This window comes from Mirounga leonina, unplaced genomic scaffold, assembly GCF_011800145.1.
Source record: "Mirounga leonina isolate KUSES-001 unplaced genomic scaffold, KU_Mleo_1.0 Mir_180, whole genome shotgun sequence".
NCBI classification, from domain to species: domain Eukaryota; kingdom Metazoa; phylum Chordata; class Mammalia; order Carnivora; family Phocidae; genus Mirounga; species Mirounga leonina.
Genome location: NW_023270469.1, coordinates 15,146,389 through 15,163,543, shown reverse-complemented (window position 1 = coordinate 15,163,543; position 17,155 = coordinate 15,146,389). Strand labels below are relative to the sequence as shown.

The following is a 17,155-nucleotide window of genomic DNA, read 5'->3' as shown; positions in this document are numbered from 1 at the left end:
GATAATACCAAGGCATGGGAGGTGCTAAGGGCAGACTGAGGGACCCAGATCAAGAGGAACATGTGACCAGTTCCTGCTCCCTCCCTACCCCCACCACACTTCTGTTTCTCCTCAGGACACACAGAGCTCACCTCTTAATGTTTCCAAATAATGCTGTTTTAAGAACCTGGCTGCCTGGTGTGTGACAAAAATTTAAAAATTAAGAAAAAAAAACCAACAACAAAAATTACTATTCAAAGTAAAGTATTATTTTAGGGTGACATTATTTTTTAAATTCACATTTTTCATTTATTATAACATGTAGCAGTTCTGTGAACACATAGATAAGAGGATACAATAGATATTTGACAGTGTAGTTCTCAGAATATTTGCATAACCAAGAGATTATTTTAGCAAGTATGCTTAGACTGACCCTATTAACCATTCACAATATTTTGTCTTGAATCCAATTCACACTCTATAGACATGTCCAATTCACATTTCAGCTCTTATGCTGTTTTCCCTTTTAGACTTTATATTAGGAAATAAATCCATAACATCAAATTTCATGACAACATCTGCTCTGGCTGACATGATTGAAAGGAAATTTCACTCATGCCAGGTTATTCGGTTTCTTAATTTGTTCTTTATCATACCTGAGAAGCAAGCCTGTTTTAGCAAGTCCAGTATAGAAAATGGGAGCTCCTGGTACAGAACTCACAAACTGCACCAGCCTCAGAGATGCTAGAAGGTGACTGCAAGACATCCTCTGAGGCAGAAGTGTTGACAGGATGGCTAGAGAGTAATTCCCAGGCCTGAGTGGCTTTGTTCCTTGTGCCCAGGCCAGCTCTGCCAAGCTAGCAAGTAGAGCACTCAATATAAAGGTAGATCAGTGTATGTAACATGCAGTGAACTTTTATGAGAAAATAACGTAATGGTCAAGAAATATTAGTCTCTGTATATTAGGGACTCTGATTCTTGGACACCAATTGTTCATAGCAGCATTATTCCCAATGCCCAAAACGTAGAAACAACCCAACTGTCCACCAACAGTTGAGTGGTAAAACAATATGTGGTATATCCATACAATAGAATATTATTCAGCCCTAAAAAAGGAATGGAATTTTGATACATGCCACAACATGGATGAACCTTGGAAACATGATGCTAAGGGAAAGAAGCCAGACACAAAAGGACTGACATTGTATCGTTCTACTTACATGAAATATTCAGAACAGTCAAATCCATGAAGACAGAAAATAGATAAGAGGTTTCCAGGAGATGGGACAGGAGGGAGTGGAGAGTTAATACTTAATGAGTACAGAGTTTGTGTTTGGAGTGATAAAAAGTTTTGGAAATAGTGAGAATTATCCACTCTGTAAAAGTGATGCCACTGAATTGTACATTGAAAAATTAAATAATGATACCTATTAAAATAATTTTCAGATATACATATATATGTGTAGATATATATATATGGAGATAGACGGGTGGATGATAGACATCTCCGGACAAATCCTAAAACCAGACAATCAAATGAAAAAAAAAAGAAAGCTATAAACAGGAAATTAAATAAATGGAAGGTAGAAAAGACAGTAAGCAGCCATCTCAGAGCTATTTGTTCAATTCACACTGTCTTAGAGCTAAATACATCTATAATCTTCCCCTGGCCTGGGCTTCCCCTGTGGATATGGTGTTTGTTTATGGCACGTCCTTGTGGCTGTATTTCGAGATCTCACCTCCTACTTTTCGGGTGACGGCACCTGTCTCTTCTGCCTGCGTTCCCCTCTGGGCCTGTCATGAGATGGACTCCAGGAGCAAGCTCGCTCTCGAACACCCTCCTGCTTTAAGGAGGAGTCTGAACACCGCATCCCATTCCCTGTCTTCTGCTGCCCTGTCTCCCGGCCACCATCAGATCATCGTTCCTACTGCGTAGGAGGAATCCTTTGTTTTCACTGGTTGAAGAAACGCGAAGGGAAACCCGTAAGAGAGTCTGTGGGATGTGGGGAGGTCTCTTCAGCTCGCAGGCCATGAGAGACCTGCCCACCTCTCAGCCTCCAGCTCCTACTTGCTGTCAGGAGAAGAAAAGGCTACTTTCTGGAACCGTTATGGGAGCCCAAACCCAGCGCCAGCAGCAGGAGCGAGTGGGGGGAGCAGTCTCGAAACCACCCCCCCCCCCAAGGGGGCACGGAATCACATTCTCCAACCAGGTGCTGGGAATAAGGCTTGTGGCTTCCAAACTTCTTGGCCCGAGGCCAGAGTTTGCAGGCTTCCCTCCACACTTGGGCTCCTTCCCATCATCTTCCCAACCAGAAGCTTGTTAACCGTTTTCCTGTGCTTTTATTCAGATTTCAAGGCACCCTCTGTGTGTTAAACTTCAAAGAAAGTTTGCTCCCGTAACTGCAACTCTGGAGCAAGGGGACGCGCCAAACAGCTCTGCTGAAAATGGTTTCACTGAAATGAATGGTGTTGGGACTCAGCCCCCACCTCCCCCCAACCTTGCTTTCAAATGAAATTGCATTTGTGTCTGGATTAAGTTGCCCGGTATCAATCCTGAAATTTTTAAAGATGAAAAGCAGAACAGCCACACAATATTTAAAATGTAAAATGATTACAAAATGGCACGAGGCCAGTGTTTATGAATCATTGAATATGATCATAAAATCATAAAAAATAATCACCAAAAGGTAAATAAATTACCCAGCTTACTGCTTATTTTCACATAGGGTCTGACACAAAAGCTGCAGCCATGAATGATTTATACCTGTTTTAACAATAATACTCATTTTACTGAAAGATGGTCAGCACTTGGGCTGCTGTGGGCAACATGCCAGTTGTCGAAAGGTTAATGTTTCAGCAGCAATACATTAAATTATGAATAATACCGGTCCCAAAATGGAAGGTTATTAGCTCAGTATGCTTAATTAGCTCAGCTAGAACTTTGCCATCAAGTAGCAGTGCCCATTACTGCAGCTGTAGCAATGATGAGGGATGGCAGCGTTGGGATTCTAATGCCAGAAGTGGGGGCAGGTGGAGAGGTAGGAGGGGTGCGAGGTGTCTTTATTTTCACTTCATTCAGTGTAACAGTATGAGAAGCATCTCAGAAGCTGGTTTTCAGGATTTTGAACTCTCCTGGAGTTTCTCTGTGAAGACACCCGGCGGGGTGGGGGCGGGGGGGAGAAGGGCAGGAATTATCTGGGCAAGGCATGGTCCTCGGGGTCGTGGACCCCCCTATGATCTGCGTCCACATCTGCTTGCTGCTTCTTAGCGGGGGACCTACGTGTAACATAAGGTACCGTTCACAGGCTGGGCCTGTCCATCAGCACTCATCCAGCAGAGACATTTATTAAACAGCTACTACGTACCAGGCACATACGGAGTGGTTAACAAGACAAGATCTAAAGGATCTCAGGGAGGAGACAGCCCTCAGACCACCAACAATGCGATCAGTTATGGCCAGCCACATGACTGACGTGAAGGGAAGGTTGAGAACGCCAGCACGGGGCCTGGAGTCGGGGGAGAGGTTCTTGGAAAAGGTTTCCCGAACGCAGGGCCATTTGCTCTGATCTCTAAAGGGTGAGTAGGAATTAGTGAGGAGAATCTCCCGGAAAAATTCCAGGTAGGGGATATTCTGAACTGTGCATGAGCGTCCAGAAAGAAAGATGATAGAAAAAGAGGCAGGCGTTGCTTAAAAGGAGTGTGGGAAGGACATTTGCCTGCGGGGGGTGTGACGATGCTGCCGAGCGCCCAGCCTTGCGTGGGTGCGTGTGTGTCCACACCTGGCCCCCCACCCCGTCCTGCTAGGTGTTCTGGTTTGAAACTCGGAGTTTGTAACCAGGAGCGGGCCGGGGACTCACCCACGATGCCATGAGGTCTACACCCCGGCTGTCTGCACCGCGGCCCGGCTCGACTTCGTACTATTAGTAGCTTGTTTTTCTAAGCCCTAAAATTCATTTTCTTTTCCCGCCTTGCTTCCAGAAAAATAAATAAAAGTGAACACATCACTCATTTAAGACGAGGAATGGAATTCAGGGTGCGTTTTTCTTTCTATTTTTGTGATTAGTTAGAATTTTCCTGGGAACGCCGCCAGGAGGGCATTATGGTGAGATAATGTCCTGTATTTAATCACTGTGGCCATGGCGAACTGGGTTCTGCGGGGAGAGGCCGAGTTAACGCATCCTCCTGTGTCCTGTCTGCTTTCAGGATGCGTCGGGCCAGCCCGAGATGAAGACGAGACTGACAGGTGGCAGGGCTCCAGGCTTGTGTGATGGCCCACGGGTGGACAAGACGCGGCCGTGACTCATCCTCTTCACGCAGGCCCCGTCGGCTCCCAGAGCCCTGAAACCCCCAAAGGAGCTGAGGGAAAACGGTCCCATACCTGACCAAAGTGATCAACCTTGGCCCTGCCTCCAGTGGACACTTCTGGAGTCTGCCCCTGCAGCTTTCAGGCGTCTGTTGGCCCGGACACACTTCTTTGCTTCCAAACGTGCATCTCTCCCCTTGGCATCCCAAACACAATGCGTGCAAGGGAAGCTCAAGGCTTCTAAGTGAACCTGAAGTCAGCGACAGGTAGGACCAGATCAGCTTCTTAACTCTGCATGTGCGTGGTCGCCCAGGGAGCCCCCAGAACCTCTGCTGGAGGCCACGGCTGGTGGTTTGCAGTTTTCAGAGTTGCTCTCGTTTTCCTAGAGGGTTGAGCCATCATGGAAGAATGGAAGAGTCCCTGGTGGTGGTGAATAGAAAAGGGTATCCCTGAAAGATGTCTTAGATGTCTAAAAGGAAGGAAGAAAATGAGGACCCAGGGAAAAAGGAGAACAGATTTAACCTCAAGGAGGGGAGCAGAGAGAATAGCTAAATGGATGCAGACTGACCTTCCTTTGCAATTAGCACTGGGCGCAGGGAAAACAGGAGCCTGTGGAGCGCACAGAGCCTTTCACATTTACTGTTGTCCCTATTAAGTGTGGGGTCTGCGGGAGCTGTCTGTTCAGGTAAGGGCAGCAGAAAGAACAGGATGCCCCAAGCAACCCATAAATAGCAGGGTGAAGACAAAGTGTTTATTACTTAGCCTCATGAAGCCCATATAAGTGCTCTCCCAGGGTGTGAGAGAGCAAGAGCATGTGTGAGCTGGCCCGTGTGTGTCCCGGGAGTGGGAGTCCCAGAGCCAGTGTTCGCGCTTGGCTTGATTCTATGAAGGCGTCTATCTGATGGAACGTACTGGAACAGTTCATAGCCAGCCCAGCAAACCTTGTGTGGAGACAGAGCTTTCTTTTTCTCTTCCCTTTTCCTGTTTGCAGTGAGAATGAGGCCTTTCTCTTCTCGGCCCTTTGCTCTCCCCAAAGTTGTCTCACGAGGTCATTGCCAGCTGACAGGCTTCCTTTCAGTGCAAGGTTTGGATGGAAACAATGCTCTGTTTGGGGGGGGGGGGGGTGGTGGCTGGTGAGGCTCTGGGCCTATTCCCGACCAGGCTGCCTTAAATTGAAATGGGTTATTGTTTCAGTAGGGCTGTTGGTTTCCGCAGACAACTCAATCTCTATGGTGCAGGACTTCATCCTTTTATGTGCATGTGTGTGTGCATGTGTGTGTATGTGTGTGTGTGTAAATATACTACCATATATATATATTGGACAGCAAAAAGGTTTAAGACCATCATGTTTGGTTTCAAGCCAGGTTCAGCCACTCACCAGCTGTGGTCCTTGGTCCTGTCCTGCTGGGCATTAGCACCTTCAGTTCAGACTAGTCTATCTTTAAGGTACCTTCTAGTTCATTCTTCAACTCTGTGATTATATGATACTGTACCACGTTTGACAATGAACTTAAAACTTCTTTTTTGGAATAACTTACACATCAACAGAACCGGTTCCTAAGAGCCGTCAAGGATATGTGCTGAATGTTCCACTGAGTCACCTGAATACTGAATTTATTGGTTTGCAAAGGTGAATGGAAAGTAGCAGAGATCTGTGTTGTCAAGTTCTCGGGTCTTGAAAAATCTTTATTAATGTACTCAGGGTTGTCATCTATATTAATCTTTGTCACCAGTGGATAATGTTTTGAGAATTAAGAAGCACTTTCAAAAACTATACATTGGGAATTTCTGAATGAGACCCGCCCCCCCCAGCTCTGCAAACTCTTTCATCTGATGAGGAACAGCAAAGAGAAAAGCAATTCACGAAAACTAAGGTTGACTATTTTGACCATTACTCATAATGATCAAAGATCATAATATCAAATTCCAGAGGCCTCAGAGGAAACAGGAGGATAGTGACAAGACTTAGTAAGGCCCGGCCTCTAGGATGCGAGGAACCCTCTGGCATAGCCAACCTGGTGCTGGCTAGCTCTACAGAAGTGTCGCCAACACAGAACCATGTGCTGGCCTTCCAGGAAGGTAAGTCAGTAGCTTGGCCAAGACAGAGGGATTCCCTGGGGTTCTGCCACTAAGTGCAGTGGGAATCACAGCCCTACAGCCACTGAATGCCATTGCCAACTCTTTGTAGATCTCCATGAGGTGGTCTCTCCCAGGCTGGCTGGTCAATATCCTTTTTGGAAGAGCCTAACACTGCTCTCTGCCTGGGTTAGTGATCCTTACTGCTTTTTAAGCCTTCCTACCAACTTTCTTTCCTTCCTTCCACAAACATTTATTGAATATATACTATGTGGCAGACACTGTGCAAGGTGCACTGTACTCATATACTGAGACAAATGGTCCCTGAGCTCAAAGTTTTCAGCCTCAGGAAAGAGATCATCAAGTAGACAAATAACCACCAATATAGTTTAAATAAAGTTATATACACCAAACTTGGAGAGCACAGCATAGAAAGAAAGTAACCCGGCCTAGAGGGGGTCCTAGAGAAGATGTTTCTGGTAGATACCGAAGGAAAGGAGGGAAGACATTCCCAGCAGAGGAAACACAGGCTATTTGGAAATCATGGGTAGACATTTTATGAATCACATTTAGGATCTGGGGAGGAATTGAGGCTGAGGATGAGTTTGAGGACCTCCAGCCTCAAAGCAACCACAGCTGAGGCTCAGGAATACTTCTTCATCCCTATACCCTGCAGACAATTCCCCAGGCCTGGACATTGGTAGGAGGAATCTCCAAATCTTGCCAGTCGTTAATAAAAGACATGATGATCATTATTAAGACCTGCGGGTCAGTCTCCCAGAGTGACATCCTACCTCAGGTTCTGTGACTACAAGGAGGAAATCCCTGCCTTGTGCATTCACCCTGTCTAGAAATGAATCTTGATTCACTGGGCTTCTGCTGTCAGAGGCCAGACTTGATTTATGCAGCCAGTGCAGTGTCAGTGGATGGTGCTGTCGATGCCTCCATGATTTAATCACAGTGGAGTCCTTGATGTTTCTTATATTAGACCCTTTGTTCAATGATACAGTTGGTTTCATGTTGCCCCAACTCTCTCCTGTTTGAGTTCCTTCTGGCAAAAGATGCGCATTGGCTAAAGAGATGCAAATACATTTTGTGAAGATGTAGTACCACCTTTGTCTTTGGAAGTCGGTGTAGGACTATGCAGGCTACTGAAATCTGGCCCCAGGGCTGCATTAATGTCCATATGCAGAAGCCCCATCCAATTCAAAGCCTTCCAGTGAGCCTTACCTTTCTGCTTCTGGCTCTCCCTGGCTACTTCCCACCCCTATACTCTGACCATGGATATTAAGTAGTATGACCTCCCTTTCAGAACCAAAACTCTCCAATGACTAGCCAACATGACCAGCACTGTAGGGTTAGAAGGTCAGGTCAGCTTCCTTTGATAAGATGAGCTCTTATTAGTGGTTCTGTCATCTGAAACTGATATCTCAATATCCCTGACCTCCTCTGTCTATATATTTGACTGCCTTGACCTTCAAGACCTACTTTGTAATGTTTTAAACCTCATTTGATTACCTGGATTTGTGACCCCACAATCCACTCTGACTTGCCATACCTAGCTGGTCCCTAAAGCCCTGAGTATGAAGCCCTAACCCTTATTTGCCCTACTAATACCTCCCTTGTTCTCCATGCTTAGATTTGATACTAAGACAGACTTCATTTAGGTGATTCCTCTTGTAGTCTAGGCTACGTGTAATCTTAGAGATGGTGAGTACAGGTGTATGAAATAAAAGAAATGACAGTCCAGCTTGGCTGATAAACTTATTTGTCCCCTACATTTTAAAACATTCCCAGATCTTTGAACCACATTAAATCTCCTAATGTATTAGAATTTGGCAACGCTATCTTTTACTACTGGAAAGAGCCCAGACTGACATGAACAAAGTAATCTTTTCCATGGAAGAAGACATATGAATGCCACTTGCTTATGGAGTCCCATGGGATTCTCGTCTGTCATCCTCCATTTTTAATTAGAGTTGTAATCATCTCTCAAGGGGCATCTGGAGGCTTCATTAAATCTACCAGCTTCCCTATGATCTATAAAACTGGTTATGTTTAAAATCTTGGTCAAATAAAAAATAGCAGGAAGTTGGGGGAAATGTATCTGTCATCTAGGAGCTTCAAGTAGAGTGAATTCCCCTTTCATTCTATAGGACTAAGACTTTTTTGCAGTCGGCACCAAAACGGCACCCTTTCCAGTTGGTACATTTGCTTCATGTCCACCTCACATTCCTGGAGGCTTAAGTCTCCAGTTACATCATTAGCAGCTGTGGTTCAGGGCTTTTTTATGACCATGAGCATGGATCACTGATGCTCCTTGCATGATTCTACTGAGCCTGCATTCCTTCATCTGTCGAGAAGGAGGCTGCCTTCTGAACAGAGTTCACGAAGAGCCTTTCCAGTAAGCTACTCGGAAGTAAAACCTATAGCTATTAGGAGTTTTCCAGAGCCTCTCTACTTCCGTTCCAGCCCACTAGATAGGTCTTCCAGCCTCACTACAGAACCACAAAATATCTTACAGTGTTTGTCACCCATGAGTTACTTCACAGATTCCCCAACAGGTAACTCCATGACCCTTTGAGATGGATCAGTCTTTCCAGGTTTGGTACTAGAACCATAGCCCTAGACCAGGGATTCTCAATAGTGGCACTGGATATTTTTAATTGAAAATTTTCATTGATATAATTACGATTGGCACTTTGAACCAGATAATTCTTTGTTGGTTGAGGAAGGCTGTCATGTGCATTGGTATTTAGCAGCATCCCTGGCCTCTACCCACTAGATGCCAGTGGTACCTCTTCCTCAGTTTTAACAAGTAAGAATGTCTCCAGACATTGACAAATATCCCTGGGACAAAGAGGCAAAGTCACCCCCTAGTTGAGAATCACTGCCCTGTACCTCATGCCAAACAAGTAAGTAGACCTGGGGCTATCTGGCTTTCCCAGTGCAGAACATTTCCCAGTGTTCTGGAGTATTTATGGACTCTTCTCTGGCCTACAAAAAATAGGAAAGACAAAATGTGACCATGAAGAAGGTCACATGAGCCATAGAAAACATGACTTCCTGTCATTCGTTTATAGTTGTTCACTCTACAGTCTTATGTATCAGAGGATTACTTAGATGTGCTAGCAGTTGTGACATAGAGGGAAGTTAGATTTCCTTATCCAGCCATCTCATGTCCTGTTGATCTGCTTTGTCTGTGTCATCCCAAGGGGTCTAGTTAGAATGAAGCCCATAATATGTTTGCATGTTATACTGACTTAGGTGGCTCCACTAAGCCAAGGATTTTCTCTTTTCTTTTTTAAGATTTATTTATTTATTTGAGAGAGCGAGAGAGAGAGTGTGGGGGGGGAAAGGGCAGAGGGAGAAAGAGAATCCTCAAGCAGACTCCCTGCTGAACACAGAGCCCAATGTGGGGCTCGATCCCAGAACCCTGATATCATGACCTGCGCTAAAATCGAGAGTTGGCTGCTTCACCAACTGAGCCACTCAGGCACCCCGCCAAGGTTTTTCTGAAATGCACTTTCCTGTGTCTCATTTGGTCATTGCCATAGAGTCTAGTAAAGTTGTGATGTTTTAGAAACTGTGTCATCATTTCTCAGTGTTTTCATCACACCTCATCTCAAAGAATGCCTTTATTCTAACAAGCTCATTTGAATGGGCAGTGACTAAAAGAAATAATTGGGCCTGTGGAGATCTGTCCAGGCACACCACTTCCTTCATGCCTAAGAAGCATAATCTCCTAGTATTCACTACAGAGTCTGCTTTCATCTTGTACAAAGAGGTAAAGTAAGTTAGTGGGAATAAAATGTAAAATTCATTCATTCATTCAAAGAAAAGTAGGACATTGTGCTAGTTACCATGAGACATTTAGAGACACATAAGACACAATTTCAGAGTCCAAGAGCTCCTTTTTCTAGTAGTAGAGTCAAAATGTGGACAAGAACATTTGTAATACAATGCCTAAGTGCCATAGGCATTCAGAACAAGGTCATAGGAAAAGGTGGATTCTGCACACAACACTCCATTGCCTGGCCACAGATTGTAGAAGGCATACATAAATGACCCTCAAGAATACTTCAGTTTCAGGTGCACCTGGGTGGCTCAGTCATTAAGCGTCTGCCTTCGGCTCAGGCCTTTGGCTCAGGTCATGATCCCAGGGTCCTGGGATCGAGCCCCGCATCGGGCTCCCTGCTCCACGGGAAGCCTGCTTCTCCCTCTCCCACTCCCCCTGCTTGTGTTCCCTCTCTCGCTGTGTCTCTGTCAAATAAATAAATAAAATCTTTAAAAAAAAAAAAAGAATACTCTAGTTTCTTCTTTGACATGACAGCAGATCAGGGAAATACAGAAGACAAAGAGCAGTTGGGCTTTACCGAGGCATTTGGCAACATGGCAAATGACAATCTGTCCATTTATCTTATGGGAAAAAGATGAAGTAGGAGTTTGGTAGAACTGCTTGACCATCATTGGTGTCAGTGTAGAGGGAAATCCTGAGTACTGTGACATGAAGGTTTTTCATCTTAATCCATGTGTGGTTGTCGTGAAGTCATATGTTGCAGAATAAAGAGTTCCAACAGATTTTGATAGGCCAAGGCAATGAACCAAATCTAACAAGACAAAATATAATGCAAGAAAATGGAAATTCTTGTCTTGTATCTAAAAATCCATCTGCGCAAACATGGGGGCTAGGTGCAGGCTTGGCAACAGATGTTTAGAGAGCATTCCCCCCTCCCCAGGTTTTGAGGGCATTAAGAATCATCTGGCATTCTTGTTTAAAATGTGGATTCCCCCCAAAGTCATAATAATAAAAATAAAATACGGATTCCCAGGTGTCATTGCCCGCCCCCTCCCCCCCCCCCGATTGTTAGATTCAACAAGTTTGAGGTGGTGCCCAAGAATCTGCGTTTATTAAGGCTTCCTGGGTCATTCTGAAATAGAAGCTTGTGGGCCACACTCTGTGAACCACTATCTTAGAGGCTTAAGTTGATAGCAGGGGATTCAACAATTGTATTAGCAAAGTGTAATTAGGAGAACAAAGGAGGTGATAACCCTGCTCTACTGTGCTAGGTAGAGGAGCAGATGTAGATAGTTTACATTTAATTTCAGGACAGGACCCTTTAAGAGAGTCAAACTAAAAACAAGGAGGCAAAAGAACTGAGAATCAGGTCTTGTAAAGAACAATTGAAGGAACTGGTAGTGCCTAGCTCAGAAAGATCTGAAAGAAGAGGACAGAACAGGAGAAAGTTTGTCTGTGTCAGGGAATTAGACTTGCTCTGGGTGGCCTCACAAGGTGACAAAAGGGACCAGTGAGCAAGAGCTACAGGAAAATTGCTTTATGCTCAAAATAGTGACCATCCTTCTCCAGTAGTAAGAGCTGTCCACAGGGCTGGGGGTGTTCAATCACGGACCGGAGAACATGTTTAAATGAGTCTTTTAAGAAGTTGGGTAGTGAATAGAAGGGTTGAATAGGTGGTAGAATCAAGGGAAGTTTTGTTAGTTTTGTTTTGTTTTTTTAGTAGGAGAGAATAGAGCATGTCTAGGTTTCCAAATAGAAGTGCATTGATTAAAGAAAGGTAGGAGAGTGGTGGGGGCAGGCAAGCCATGGAGACAGGAGTAGGGAGAGAGAAATAAAAAGTGGGGGAGTAGAGGGACATGTGAAGATCAGGCTTTAGAGCCCAGGAAAGATTTGCGGTAGAAGCAAGGCAGAATAAGAGAAAGGAGGTAATGGGTAAGGATGCAAAGGCAATTTATGGTGGAGAAGAGGGTGCAGAGCAAGGCACTTTAAGGTAATGCCATGGGCAAGTTGATGAAATTCTTTCCAGTCATGGTTTCAAGAAATAAGGGTTTGAAATCTTTTGCTGTGAATTAAGAAAGAGTGCAGTTGGTGGGAGTTGGAGGAGTGTGGAAAAGGTGTGGAGTGGCAGGCTTGGGAAATTTGTTCAGGAGTCAACAACCATCCATGACTGGCTATTGCGTTATAGAACACCATAGAGGGTACAGTCAACTCAAGGTCCTTATGTCCTCAGAAGTGTTGAGCAATCTAGAGGCTAAAGTGAGAGGCAGGTAGCTGGGATAATCTGTACTGGGAATCAGCCTGGTGCACGCAAGAAAAGATACAGGAACTTAAGTTTCAGGCTCACACAGATTGGTAAATAACAGGCTTTGACCTGTCAAGGGCCACTTCAGAGGATTTAAGCAAGCATCTGTCTCCATTAAACTTAGAAAGCCCAAACCCTAGAGATACCCAGAAGTACCCAAGATAATCTGAATTTCATTTCAAGGATGTGGCCTTTGTGTTCCCATCTTGGTCTTTACAGAGTTGGGGCTGTGCTGACTTTAAGGTTGCAAACATGTAGTGTGCATTCTAGAAACATTGAGTTTTTATGAAACTCTTAAGATTTTAGGAAGTGTGCGGACCGTATGGCCGCTGTAATTTATGTTGGGAGGTATAAACTACGGAGTTTTCCACATTGTTTCTCTCATTTTTCTCATTTACTTCCTAGTGGATTTTCAGTTTATTTCTGGAAAATAATAGCTTTGCCTTGTGTGAGACATACAGGATAGACACAATCTGAAAACTTACCATACCTGGCTTTGGCCTTGAGCCCATTCAATTCAGAAATCCATTCAGATCATGTCTAAATCCATGGGAGAGATTTGGAAACAGGCCTGTCAAAGTAGAGGTCTTAAGCCTTAACCGTTTGCTTCCTCATTGTTTTCACACGATCAACTTTTAAATATGCCTTAAATACTGGTAGAAACACCTCTTTTTTAAGTAGATTTTTTTGCAGGGTAAAGTTTTTTATAAGGGAATCTGTTGTGTTGGCTAAAATCATGGGAGAGAACTTCATTTTTAAGAACTTGGAAAGACTGAAAAGAAGCAAGATTAATAAATACCTCTATTTTTAAAAAAGCAAAGAGGAAGTTCGTAATGTCCTAATCTGGAACTTTACCTGGAAAAAATGATGGCCACATCACTTCTAGAATAATCTGCAGTGAATACAGTGTTGGGAACTTATATCACTTGACAGAACAAGTCCTGTCAAACTGATTCATTTCCTTCCATGAAAAAGTAACAAGATTTTAGTAGATTGAGGGGAAATGATAAATGTAATCTATATTTTATTTAGCAAGATGCTTGAACCTGCTCCAGCCAACATTTCAGTCGATAAATTCAAAAAATTGGGGCATTGGCATTTCATGTCTAGGGGGCAATTGAGATTCTATCCTGGGGTCTGGATTTAATAGCACATCCTTTTTGTAACAGGGGAAAAGTTACCTGATCTGCTTTAAGAGGAAGAAATAGAAATGATAGTCACTTACCCCAAAAGGATCCATTATGCTCTGAAAAAATATGTCTGATATGTTTGTCATTCATGGTTTTGATTATGTAGATATGCGCAGAAGATTGGTTATGAATATATATTTTTTATAAAATAAAAAAAAAGATGCTTGCTGCTCACAGTCATTCATATAACCTACTTGTACATCCTCCTGAAAATTCCCCAAGAACTTCCTGACAGAATCGGTTCTCAGGCCTCTCTATCACTAAAGAAGGGGGAAAAAATAAGAGGAAACAATAACTCTGAAAGCAAGTGAGATGTGTGGAAATAAATCTGTCATACTCAGTAATTCCAAAAGGGAAAGATACTTCTGGAAATTCTCTTTTGGCCTAGGAAAGAATCTGTTTCTAGAAATGGTGATGATATTATGTTGATGATTATTTCTTGGATTTACATATCTCTTGTGCTGCACGGAGCCCATGCACCATGATAACTTGTGTCATTTTTAACTATTAATCTTCACAAAACCCTCCCGGAGGAAGTCTGGTGGTTGCTTGCATTCCTCATTTCAGTAACTGTATGCCCAGAATTAGGCATATCAGATACCTGTGTATGGAGAAAACTTGTCCTTGATCATGTGTCTTTTATCTCTGTCCCATTTCCCAATATTGGTTTCCCCCACTTTCTGGAAGTAGAACGCTCCTGTGAAAATTTTCATAAGCCAAAATGGCATAAAGTGAAGCAGTAATTAGCATTAATTTATATGGAAAAATCTTTGAATGTTTCCAGTCCCCAAAAATAAACTCTCTTAGGCTTTTCTGTTACCTTAGGACACATTATGCTAATGGGTGCACAAAATAAATCGAGACAAAGCACAGATGTTCACAGACACAGTTCAAAGTTCTGGCAGCTGGTGCCGAGATGCTGAGAGTGGCTCTGGAAGGAGCTTGGTGGGGCCACTCTGGCTGCTTAGGGTGCGTGTTGCCCTGTTAATGGCTTGCTGCAAAACAAATGCTCAACCCTATTTTTGCTTTTTGCCTTTTTCTGTAAAAGTGAAAATTGTCTTCGCGTGTCTTTCGGTTAGTAAAAATAGGTAGTAGGCCTTTTGTAAAAGCGAAGAGTAATGTGAACTTTTGAGAGGTGGGAGGAATACCGGTACTAACAGAGCGATCCCAGAGCCCAGTAATACCTGGAAAGAATGTCTTGGATGTGTGCAAGGCTATCTAGTTTGTACAGCACGTTCAAAGTTGCTTGCTCGTCACACTCCAACCTCGGAGGTGTAGACAGGTGAGGAGGGGGTGTCAGGATAATATTAACCATTTCTACCACATATTGAACACCTGCCAGGTGCCAGGCATTGTGACAGACACCTCATATTAAGCTTCTCACTTGATCTTCTGACACCTCTGTAGGGTATGTATTGTTGTCTCCATTTTACAAGGAGAAAACACAGTCCAGGATTAAGTCACTTACCAGAGGCCATCGGCTCTCATTGGTGGAGCTGGGACCAGAATCCAAGTCTTTGGTGATCTTTGCACCCTAAGGTTTAAGAAAAGGCTTTGATTCTTGCAGGTAGTTATGGAATTTTTTCTGATATTTACTTACTTTTCTATATGTTTTAAAAACTGTTGGTTAATTTGTGTGTTGTGTATCACTGCAAGGTGCGACCACTTCTGGCTTGCAGGCCTTCATGCTAGACCGTTAGGCATGTCTTTCCTGTGTTACCAGCATCACCTCTCTAACATCCTTCCCTGAGCAGATTAGGAGAATGATTCTGTGCTCTCGGTGTCAGCAAAAAACGTTATGTTTTGTGGAGATTTGCCTTGAGAGAACTATTAGGTATCTTAATCGTATTTTTAAAAAATATACTGATGATGAAAAGGGATTGCCAATCCACCTTGTGTTACTGTTTTTGTTTTTTTAAGATTTTATTTATTTATTTGACAGAGAGAGACACAGCGAGAGAGGGAACCCAAGCAGGGGGTGTGGGAGAAGGAGAAGCAGGCTTCCCGTGGAGCAGGGAGCCCGATGCGGGGCTCGATCCCAGGACCCTGGGACCATGACCTGAGCCAAAGGCAGACGCTTTTAACGACTGAGCCACCCAGGCGCCCCCACCTTGTGTTATTGTGATGCCATTTGAGCCCAGGCCACAGGCTCAGCAGCTGAGATGGCTTCTTTTAATAAGTAATAATGAAGTAAATATTAAAAAAAAAAAGAAAAAGAGCCAGATCTCAGAAAACGCTCGGTGAAAGTCCTACTAAACTGTATTCATTCATTCTGTGTTTTTTGAGCATCTCTCTCTGCCCAGAACTGTTTTCATCCTTGAATCATTATTAGCAATTTAGTGTCATCATCACTGTCATCCTCCTCCTCATCATCCACATTATCATTACCCTCCACTTCACCATGGGCACATCACTGAGTACCAATTAGCACTGTGGGCATTTATGGAGATGCGTACAGAGTATACTCCATATGGTGCCTATCCTTGGGGAAGCAGGTGGGGTAACACATAACATGAATACAAATCTATTCATAAATGCATGTGCATTTCCACAGCATCACAGGTATGGAGTAGTGAAACAAATGGATCGTATTGCCATTTTTTTGGTGCCTGTCAACTGATCCAGGAAACCTCCCCCAGAGAGCAGAGTATGAGAAGCTGGGTGAGGTCATCTCCAGCCTTGGGCCTCCACAGGAGAAAGTGAGTCTGAGCTAGACTCAAGGATGGGAAAAGAACTTCTGGATGTCCTTTCCCAGGTCCCTCCAAAGTTGAAAGTCAGCATATTAAAAGACCTAAATTACTTGTATATTTTTTGCGTAATTCCCACCAACCCTCTATCACCTCTCTCCACCACTCTGGGCTTTAGTTTGACAAACATTGATAATTAACTAGATAGCGTAGAATTCGTAACAGAGGCATCTCAAGCCCACAGGGATTTTTGGAACCTGGGCTCCACCTATTCTTTTGTGCTTTTACTTCAGCCAGGGCTCCATAAATATTCATGGAGATGGTAAGAACGACATTGAGACTCTGCATACCACTTTATTTGGGTTCTGAAACCACAAAAATCATTTAATTGACCAACAGAGCTGTCTACCTAATTGACAACTTGAAACAGCGAGTCCTTGGCCTCTAACATTTAGAAGTTTAAAATTAGAACTTGTACAAAATATTTAAAGAAATCCAGTAGAAAGTTCTGGATTCCCAGCATGTCTAAAGAGGATTTAGATCTTAACATGCCTGAAGAGACAGATCTATGACTGGACCTCCTTAAAAGACCCTCCTGCTGGCTTTGTATATTGACCTATGAAAAGGTCTCTCCAGAACGTGACCTTATAACATCTGAATTCTCTCCTTACTGGCTGCCAGGTCTATTTAAATGTGTACCGAAAACGTTTTTTCAAGAAGTAGGAATGCATCTGAACACTGAAGAACAGTACTATTTTAATGTTGAAGGTCCTACCCCTAGATTTTACTGGGTCTTCCAACTGGATGCTATATTCCTTT

General features: G+C 43.6%; 1 protein-coding gene across 1 annotated transcript in view; it reads left to right on the top strand.

Annotated features, from left to right (window-relative positions):
- Nucleotides 1-17,155, top strand: part of ZFHX3 (zinc finger homeobox 3) — a 704,611-nt gene that overhangs the window by 427,794 nt on the left and 259,662 nt on the right. The window contains exon 5 of the mRNA XM_035024866.1: nucleotides 4,183-4,548. The gene's annotated coding sequence lies outside the window, so the exon portion shown is untranslated. The remainder of the gene's footprint in view (nucleotides 1-4,182; nucleotides 4,549-17,155) is intronic.